This window comes from Cyprinus carpio, chromosome B17, assembly GCF_018340385.1.
Source record: "Cyprinus carpio isolate SPL01 chromosome B17, ASM1834038v1, whole genome shotgun sequence".
NCBI lineage: Eukaryota > Metazoa > Chordata > Actinopteri > Cypriniformes > Cyprinidae > Cyprinus > Cyprinus carpio.
The window spans coordinates 27,823,737-27,833,419 of record NC_056613.1 but is presented as its reverse complement, the minus strand read 5'-3'; the positions used below and the strand labels follow the sequence as shown (position 1 = coordinate 27,833,419).

The 9,683-nt window shown below is 37.7% G+C and overlaps 1 pseudogene; it reads left to right on the top strand.

Moving 5' to 3' along the window:
• The first annotated feature begins 9,227 nt into the window (after nucleotides 1-9,227).
• Nucleotides 9,228-9,683, top strand: part of LOC109058331 — a 27,855-nt pseudogene continuing 27,399 nt past the window's right edge.

The following is a 9,683-nucleotide window of genomic DNA, read 5'->3' as shown; positions in this document are numbered from 1 at the left end:
AGTATTTTTTTGTTTTGTTTTGTTTTTTTATTACAAAAGTATAAATTCATACTTTCATTCATCCGAAGTGACAGTAAAGACATTTATAATGTTACAGTACATTTCTATTTCAAATAAATGCTGTTCTTTTGAACTTTCTATTCATCTTGGAATCCTGAAAAAATAAAAAATCTATCACAAAAATTAATTTCCACAAAAGGATATTTGCAACATTGATACAACTGTTTGTTCTTGATAAGCAATCAGAAATTATTCTTCTTGAGCAGTAAAGCAGACTATTAGAATGATTTAGCCAGACAGTTTAACAGATATGAATGAATGAATGAATGATGCATTTATATAACACTTTATTGTGTATTGTTGAACACCCAAAGTGAATTGGATATTCACATAGAAAACAGATACATTAAATTGCAAAATATTAAACAATTTTAAGTTTTTTTGATCAAATAAATGCAGCTTTGGTAAGAAGAAACGTCTTATTTAAAAAAAAAAAAACTGAAAAATCGTATTTTCAAACTTTTGGACGGTGGTGTGATCTGGATGGGATTACAGTTTCAGATGACCTGAGGCATGAATGAACCTGAGCTAGTTCAGAGTTTTGGGCTGGTTTTGACCCGTGAAGGTGAGGAGCTCGATGTCAGGGGCCGTGAGGTCGGCCTCTAAAGCCACTAAACGAGGCCCTCCGGATCCCAGCAGCCCCCGAGGGCCATCAACAGCCTCCCATTCATTACAGCACCTCGCCGCCGTTAAGTGCTAATCTTTGGCGTATTAAAGCGTGCGCTCGTTACAGACGTCTGAGTGAACGCTTTACACACTGCTTAAAGCTGCTATTGTTTACTCGCGGCCGCGCTGAAAAGTGGTTCGATGTTGATCTGCAATCAGCGGCGGCTGCTTTAATCTGGATGTAAGTGCAGCGTTCGCCCGCCGGGTCACGAGCAGCTCGCGGCCTGGAATTGGGAGAAAAGGCTCTCCGCGCCGCCTCTCATTTATTCGCCGTCTGCTTTTGAGTGAATTTCAAAATAAAGTGTATGTAACCCGTCATTATTCTGCTGTGCTGGAGTGGGATGTGAGTGGATGAAAATTGATCCAGCCAATTGAAAAGGGGGTTAAGTGTTTTTGCCCTTATCGACGGCCCAACAAAGCGGCTGTTGTATAAAACACTCATTTGTCCCCCATTAGCAGATGAGACGGTGTTATTTGAGGGCCGCATTGTGCCGCGCACAAGTTTGAGAGGCGATAATGGCCCGTGCGCAGACGCCAGCTCGAGAATAAAGATTTTAACTCTGCGGAGGAGGAGGATGATGATGAAGACATTTAAAGCCATCACCGCCGCTCTCCAGTGTGGTGAAATGGTGTAAAATGACCCGTGCGTGTCTGGAATCAATCACGCCGCGTGTCTTTGTTGTGCCTCGGTCACATGAGTTTTGAGGGTCTTGGCTGGTTTAAGCTGGTTTAGAAACCAGCTCAGATGTTTCGTCAGTATGCATTGGCTCCGCAAGCCTTTACTTCGCACTGCTTGTTTTATAACTTCAAGCAACCTGGTAACACTTTCTACAGGCTTTCTGTGGGTCTTAATTCACCCTTCCACAAAATAAGGCCTACTTAAAGCATTTATGTATAATGCATTACAAAAAATTTTAATGCATTAATTAATTCACCTTATAATGCATTGTATATTCTCATAAATAATTGAAGTTAGGATAAATGATAAAACTTTGCTATTCAATGCTACATCTTTAGAAAGTACAATGCATTTAAACACATGACAAACAAACCTTCAGATATTATAATGCATTTTAAATTTGGTTTCAACAATTATTCATGAAAAAAACGCATTACAGCATACATTACGAATACGGTTGTTATGCATTATACGTAAAGGCTTTAATTCTCACCTCTTAAATCAGAGCAGAAAGACTTAAATTCATAAAGTCATGGCACTAAATGTGGCATGCACTACAAAAACAAATTCAAAAATATTTAATCAGTATTTTTGTCTTATCTAATATGTGAATATTCTTGAATACATGTACTTGAGATGCACAATGAAGATGAATATGAAATCTTGTTTTCTGAGAAATATAGCTAAATGAAATGCATTTGCTTAAAACAAGAATATGTATCATTCAGTGGGGTCAGAAAAATCAATCCCTCTGACAGTTTCCCTTTGAATGAGGTTTATTTTTCTGACTTGCGTAGGCAGATATTAGTTCTTGTTTTAATCAAAAGCTCACTCCATTTTGATGAATTTCTTTGTGTTCCCTTCCATTTATTCCTTAGTGTTCAGGAAAGAGAAAGATGCCACGTTTGCCATCACTCCTTCAACTGTTGTAATAAAAACACTCACACGGCGGTGTTAACTAGTTCCCTGACAGGAGTAGTAGAACTCAAAGTACAGCGTTATACTGTAAATAACGGTGGAAAGGTGTCATCTCAGGGTCCATACACTGATGTTTGCTCCAATAGAAACAAAAGAAAAAATGCATTTTTATTTATTTTTAGTCCATAACATGTTTTTAAACTCCTCAAATCTCCGCATCTATCTATCAGCAGTAGCAGCCGGTGTAGATCTACTGCTTTAGGGCTTTAGTGCCCACAAAACCGAAATGTCATGTTTTACTAAACCTGACAGCACTGTTAGCTCTCAAAAGCCTGAACTTATTATTTGTAGGAGTTTCCCGTTCAGATGCAAAAGTTATGGGAGGAGAGAATTCAAATGAATCACGCAACGAGATTTACTTAGCGCTCGTCAAATTACTGGCATTTGCGCCAAAACCCCCAAAAAAGCATGTCTTGAACTATTTTGCGCTTGAAATTGTTGTTGCTAGGTGGAGGCACAGAGAACAGAGAGCGCGTGGGAGAAGGGAGAGGAGTTTTTCCACACAAATGAATTAATTTTGAATGCCAGAAGAACATATTATCTGAACATATCATTTGCCAAGCCATGCTATTTTTAATTTGCTTCAGGAAATAAAAGACGACTTGGAACCCTCAACTAGGAGTGCCAAGTCTATCAAAGCTTAATATTTTGGCCTATGGTCCTTTTCAATATACTGTGGCTTCTTTATTTCTTTATTCTTTATTTACAACTACACTAATTTGCGCTGCGTTTGGTATATTGTGTTGGTTGATATGTAAATGAGATGTTGCATCTGTGTTCTTTTATTTGTGCATTGTTAGTAAATCACCCGCAGAAACTTCCCCTCACATCGGCGGCGTTTTGCAATTGCGCTCCTGTTTAGTAAAACTGGCCCATAGTGTTGTGTTGAATCCTGGATATGATCAACAGCTGGAACATCCTGATAAATGAAAGACATTTACAATCCATAACTTGTGTGCATCTTTTGATCTCTCTGGTTGCAGTGCATTGTTTTAGTCTCTGTCTCTCGTCAGAGAGCAGCGGTGCGGTCGTGCCGCTGTTACCCAGAGGAGCAGCGGTGGAGCTGCATGTCACGGCTGTGCAGGACCGTCCCAGACAGATCGTCTCATCTCTCTGTCTCTCAGATACGCCTCTCTGTCCCTCGCCGTGAGTTTGAGCGATCGGTTGTACTGTTGATCTGATAAAAACATCACAATAATCCACAAGTAATCCACAGCACTCCAGTCCATCAGTTAACATCTGGAGAAGACAAAAGATGAAAACACATCCAGCATTAAGATGTTTTTAAACTAAAATACATAGAGTCTATAATCCATAATAACACTTCCTCCAGTGAAAAAGTGTTCTGGTGTGAATCAGGAGAGAAATCTGCACAGATCAAGCAGCGTTTAAACACCTCTAAACAAATATGTGTCTGGATTCTGATGTGAGAGACAACAGGAGATGTACTTTTAAGCGTTATTGTGGATTATGGACTTGAATTTTAGCTGGAAGAGACAGTTAAGTATGTCTTAATGGGTTAAATGTGATGCACGTCACACCCGTCACTGTTCACACACTGATTCATTCAAACGTGATTCGTTCAAAAAGACTGATTCACTCAGGAACAAAACACTGCACAACAGTTCTGTGAAGTTTAGAAGTTTAACAGTTCTGTTAACGGCTCTATTCAGTTATTTTTAATGCCAAAATAGAAAAAGGGAGTTATTAGCTTCTTGATTATTGAACTGTTGTATAAATCAATATCACGTTTGCAGTCATTCAAATAATGAGAGAAAACTGCACTCTTTCACGGAACATTTGTATCAAATTATTATGAACTGCCATTTTCTTGTTGTTTTCTATTAATATTTAGTGTTTCCCACATAAAAAAAATTCTTATCTTTTTTCTTCAGATTGTTTTAAACAGGGCTGTGCATGGACATTTTGAGGGGCAGTGGCCCTAAACCAAAAAAGGGGCACTAGGGGGGACAAATATCCAGGTGTTACAAATACACAATTAAAAGAGAAGACAGCACGCTCTGTAATAAGTCCAGACTTTATCGTAGATGATGAGAGAGGGCTCTCCCTCACTCTCTGAGCCTGCTTCTGTCTCATCTTCAGGGGAAGTAGAGGAGCGTGGGGTAAGTTGAGCCACCCCCTGCATCTTAGCAACTGTGCACTTTTACTGTCATGTGACATTGTATTTTGGAAACACCCATCATTTCTGCCAGACTGTGAAAAGGAGAAACACATGAGAGGAGTGGAAGACACCCGTTTACTTTAAAAACTGTTTTTGGCTCGTCAAAGTACAATTTGAGCAGAACAGATGATATGGTTTTTACACCAAAGCAAATTGATCCAAGTCTAAAAATATTTATGATACCGGTAGGTGATTTAGCAACATATAAAACCATGCAAATCATTAAGCTAAATAAGTCAGCACTTAACCCACCATAACACACTGTAGTACAGTTACATCTCTGAAGTATAAACTGGTATTTTAATGTAATATTACTGGTTTAGTTTATCATATATATATTATTTGTAGTTTATTTGATAGGGACTGTGTACAAGTGCACTACATCCTTCTCTGATAAGAACCAGAAAATGCTTTTCATCACATTATAATCAGATATATATCTTTCACCTGTAGTCACTAATGACCAGCACACTCTCTGTTCAGTCTGTTTTTAGGAAGGATACAACTTTGGTGTTCAACATATTGTTTCAGAAATGCAAATAATATTCAAATGTAAACTTAATTTGGTTGGTTTAATGTTGTTAAAGTTAACCGTATGAAAAGAAATATAACTGTCTGTAAAAGGAAATTATTAATTCAGTTTTTAATGATAATTTATTTCACATGTGTTTGAATAAGATTTGGTCAGATGGTCATTTTAAACACAGATGGTGCATCTGACCCACTGACTCGACTCGGGTCAACTTACCCCTGACCCGGGGCAAACTGAGCCATGGGAACACTTTTATAAGCATTATTTTTAGAACCCTTTGTCATAGATACATTCTGATCATTTAAAATGATAGGAATACTTTCATTAGGACAGATACTTTCATTGCACTTCTGCATCATTTAAACTGATCTTGAGGAGTTACTCCACTCTCCCCTACAGGTATTAGACATTTACTTTAATATTTTACAGCATAAATCTATATTATATACTAATAAACAACTCATTTTGAACATTTATATTATTTTTTAACTATTTATGGGCCTAGGTTTTAAAAAAAAGTGTTATAGATTACTAGTATCAAGACAAGTGATTATAATGGGAAATATACTTAATTACAAGAATTAAAGTGTGACAAACTGCTAAATATTCTATATGATGATTTAGCTGCTGGCTTGCTGGAGCTTTGTATTCATGTTTACAATGTTGAACTGTCTTTAGCAGCCTCCCTTCACTCTTTCTCTCGCCTTCTCTGTCTTCTCTTTTTGATTATGTGACTTCGTGCTTTCTGCTTTCTGGTATATTCATAATTCATTCATACACAAAAAACAAACACCCAAACAGCAGGGACCTAAAATTGTATTTTTTTAGCAGCATTCAGAGGAGAAAGAAAAAAGAGATGTTCATCAGAAGAAAAAGCATTTTTTTAAGAATTTAATTTCTTATGAACCTTTTTTTGTTGTTTGTCACAAAATTTCTTAACATCTTTCAGCAGATTGTCATGAAATTCTTCCTTGTGTTGTCCCAAACCTGATTCTGGAGAATATCCTGGCTGCTCTTTTGCGTTAAAAACTGAAGTTGTCAAAATGACACAAAATCATCACAGCGGTCGTCCATATGACTCGTGCGCATTATTCCAAATCTTCTGAAGCCTTTCATATAGGTTTGTGTGAGGCTGAAAATGTAACTACATTTCATATTGATCATATTACGATGTTAAGATCATATTATCAGCCGCAGCACATGAGTGTTGTGCAGTCGTCCATCAGTCTGACACACGTGATGCTCTGAATGCAGGCCTCGCTCTTACTCTTACAGGAAATGAGATTACTGTGTGAGACGCAGAATAGAAATGAGAGTGTCTCGTCCGAGTGTCTGCTGTATGACAGTTTGTTTGTCTTGAAGATAATGTGATGCCAGTACAGAAGTCAGCCGTGGCTCTTACAGGAACATCAGGTCCGCTGATGTCAGACTGTCTCAGGAGTGGGACTGAGTCTGGAGCGTTTTCACATCAAATCAATAAAACAATTAGCATGAAGTCTGGTCCACATTGCAGTTCATGAAGAGACTCATGTGCCACATCTGAGAGTGATCATAATATTAGACTGGAGAATCAGAAAATCAGCAGCAGAACTGAAGAGATGACTGGCACAGATGAGTCCCTGTGGACAAGAGTCAGAGTTACGGTTAACTTATTATTTGGTTATTACTTATAGTTTTAGGTAATTTATCATTTATTAAAAATCTTAAAAACATCATTTTATTTTAGCTGTGGTGTACTAAAATAACAAGTGATGTACTAAAAAAAAAACTAAAATTAGAACTAAAATAAAAATTAATGCTTTTTTAAAAAGTTACACACACACACACACACACACACACACATATATAGATTAGTGCTGGGGGAAACAATGTATATATATATTTATATATTACTATATTATATATTGTGTGTGTGTGTGTATACAAAATTAATTAAACTTTTTAACTAATTAAGTTATATAATCCTTTAAAAAATAATAATATTGACAAAAACACAATTGCTAAAACTTTAAAATAAAATTAAAAAGTATTAAACGTATTGAAATTCATGTAAACAAAATGTAAATATAAAAACTGATTTAAGTTATTAGTGACTATAATAGTTTGTCAGTAATAGTAAAATAACCCTGCTTGTGACTGAATGCAGATGTAACTCACTCATCTATTCAGACTGATCTTATTAAATGTCCCTAATTCAGGGTATTAATATTAAAGAGAAGAATATTGTTTTGTTTTGTTATCGTTCAGAATGCTTCTTAATTCTTTGTGTTCTATTGTAGATAATGCTACAGCAGTGAAACTGAAAGCACTTCATTGTTTTGAGACAGAAGCACTTCTGAACTAGTACATGAGTTCATAACCACACATTTATCTTCTCATGCACTGTGGGGAAAACAGTTATTTGATCCCGTGCTGATTTCCACAGGCCTGAGTCTCCTCTGGTCTGGCCTGACAGATAAGTAACACATCTCAGAGAAGAAGGTGTCTGTGGTCTGAAGCACATCAACACATGCAAACCTATAACCTGGCAACACAAGAGAACAGGGATCTCCAGACACGGTTGTTTCCGGTTCCTGTGTGTTCCTCTGAGTGATCCATCTGTGATGCTGTTGATGAAACGAATGATACTTGAATCTGATCGATCTAGTTAAACGTGAAGAGATCAAACCCGTCAAGCGCTGTGAGAAACACGGAGCAGCTGTCCTGAGGCGCTGTAAGAGTGTATCAGGTGACCGCTGTGTGTTCTTCTGCTCTTACAGACCTTCTCGATCAATTCTTCTGCAGATTCTACAAGCTGTTAATCTGCTGCAAATGACCAACTAAAGATTTTCTGCTCCTCTGTGTACACACACGCCTCTGCTCTGACCGTATGTCTGCACTCACAGCCACAAGCTGCTGGGGGTCCGACTGCTGGAGTGTGTGTGTGTGTGTGTGTGTGTGTGTGTGTGTGTGTGTGTGTGTGTCTGTTTGAGTGTGTGTGTGAGTGTGAGTGTGAGTGTGTGTGTGTGTGTGTGTGTGTGTGTGTGTGAGTGTGTGTGTGTGAGAGAGAGAGTGTGTGTGCGTGTTTATGAGCTGTGTGTGTGTGTGTGTGTGTGTGTGTGAGAGTGTGTGTGTGTGTGTATGTGTATGTGTGTGTGTGTGTGAGTGTGTGTGTGTGTCTGTGTGAGAGTGTGAGAGAGAGAGTGTGTGTGTGTATGTGTGTGTGTTTGAGTGTGTGTGTCTGTGTGTGTGAGTGTGTGTGTGTGTGTGAGAGAGAGAGAGTGTGTGTGCGTGTTTATGAGCTGTGTGTGTGTGTGTGTGTGTATGAGAGAGAGAGAGAGAGAGAGAGAGAGGTCTGTATTCAGTGGAGTGTGTCGCCCTCTTGTGGTCGCTCTGTGGAGCTCTATATCTACAGTCATATACCTATAAATAAATGCTATTAAAAAGTTTAAAACAGTTCATCAATTACTAGCAGTTCCACAAATATATAAAATAAAAACTATATAATAAAGTTTTTATAACCTGATAAGTGCTAGTTTACATTAGTTTGGTCACAAGCTACAGGATGCTCAAGTAGAAAATTTTGATTTTTTTTCTTGACATGAATTTTCCAACCAAAAAGTTATAAAGATTCTGCCAACCCCTTTATAATAATAATAATAATAATAATAATAAAAAAAAACTACTGTTTTATGCATATTTTCAAAATAATAAATCAGCCTCAAAAAGTATTTCTACACGTAAACAAATATTACAATTGTATAAATTTGCATAAAATACAAAAATAAGTTGTTTTATTTTAAAGAAACACCATTTTGAATTACTAAATGTCACAAAAGGTTTCAAAATATGAAACAAAAATATTTCGATATATACAATATATGTTGTGTACTGTAATAAATACTGTTATTAGGATTTTAGTCATTAGCTTTTTTTTTTTTAAATAAATATCCATCCATTCATTTCGGCACCCGATTATCGTATAGTACCACAGCTATCATGAATGTGTTGTTGTAATAAATATAATATTATTAATAATAAAAAAAAAAATAAAAAAAATAATAAATGTGATCGATTTATTTTATGCTGCGCCTTATTTTGAAATAAAAGTCCGTGAGCGGTGTGAAATCTAATCACTTCCGGTTCCGGCGTCGCTCGTTGTTTGCGTCCGAACAGAGCGGTGTCGACTCTCAAAGATTCATTCGCTTCGCTCGATGAATTCAACAGAGGCGCGCCTGTTCAAAACAAGCGCACGAATGAATCGACTCCCTCTCGGAAATGACTCCCAACAGCAACTTCGTCCCGTGTAGTCCAGTTTGGAAAAGAAGAAACGGGGCACGAAGACAGTAGTGTAATCCGAGTAAACGACTGAAAGTGTGTTATTGCGATATTGCAGCGCAGACGTGTGCAGTCTGAGGCGATCTGAACAAGTCCATGAGTCACATCACTGCTCGGGCCCAGATCCAGCTCGAGGCTTAGACGCGATCCTGAAGATGTCTCTGGAGGAGTACGAGCGGCACTACGCCTCTCTGAACTCAGAGTCTGGATGCGAATCAGTCAGCGGAAGATCAGCAGCATCTGGAGCTTTCAGCGGAGAAGAGGAGAGA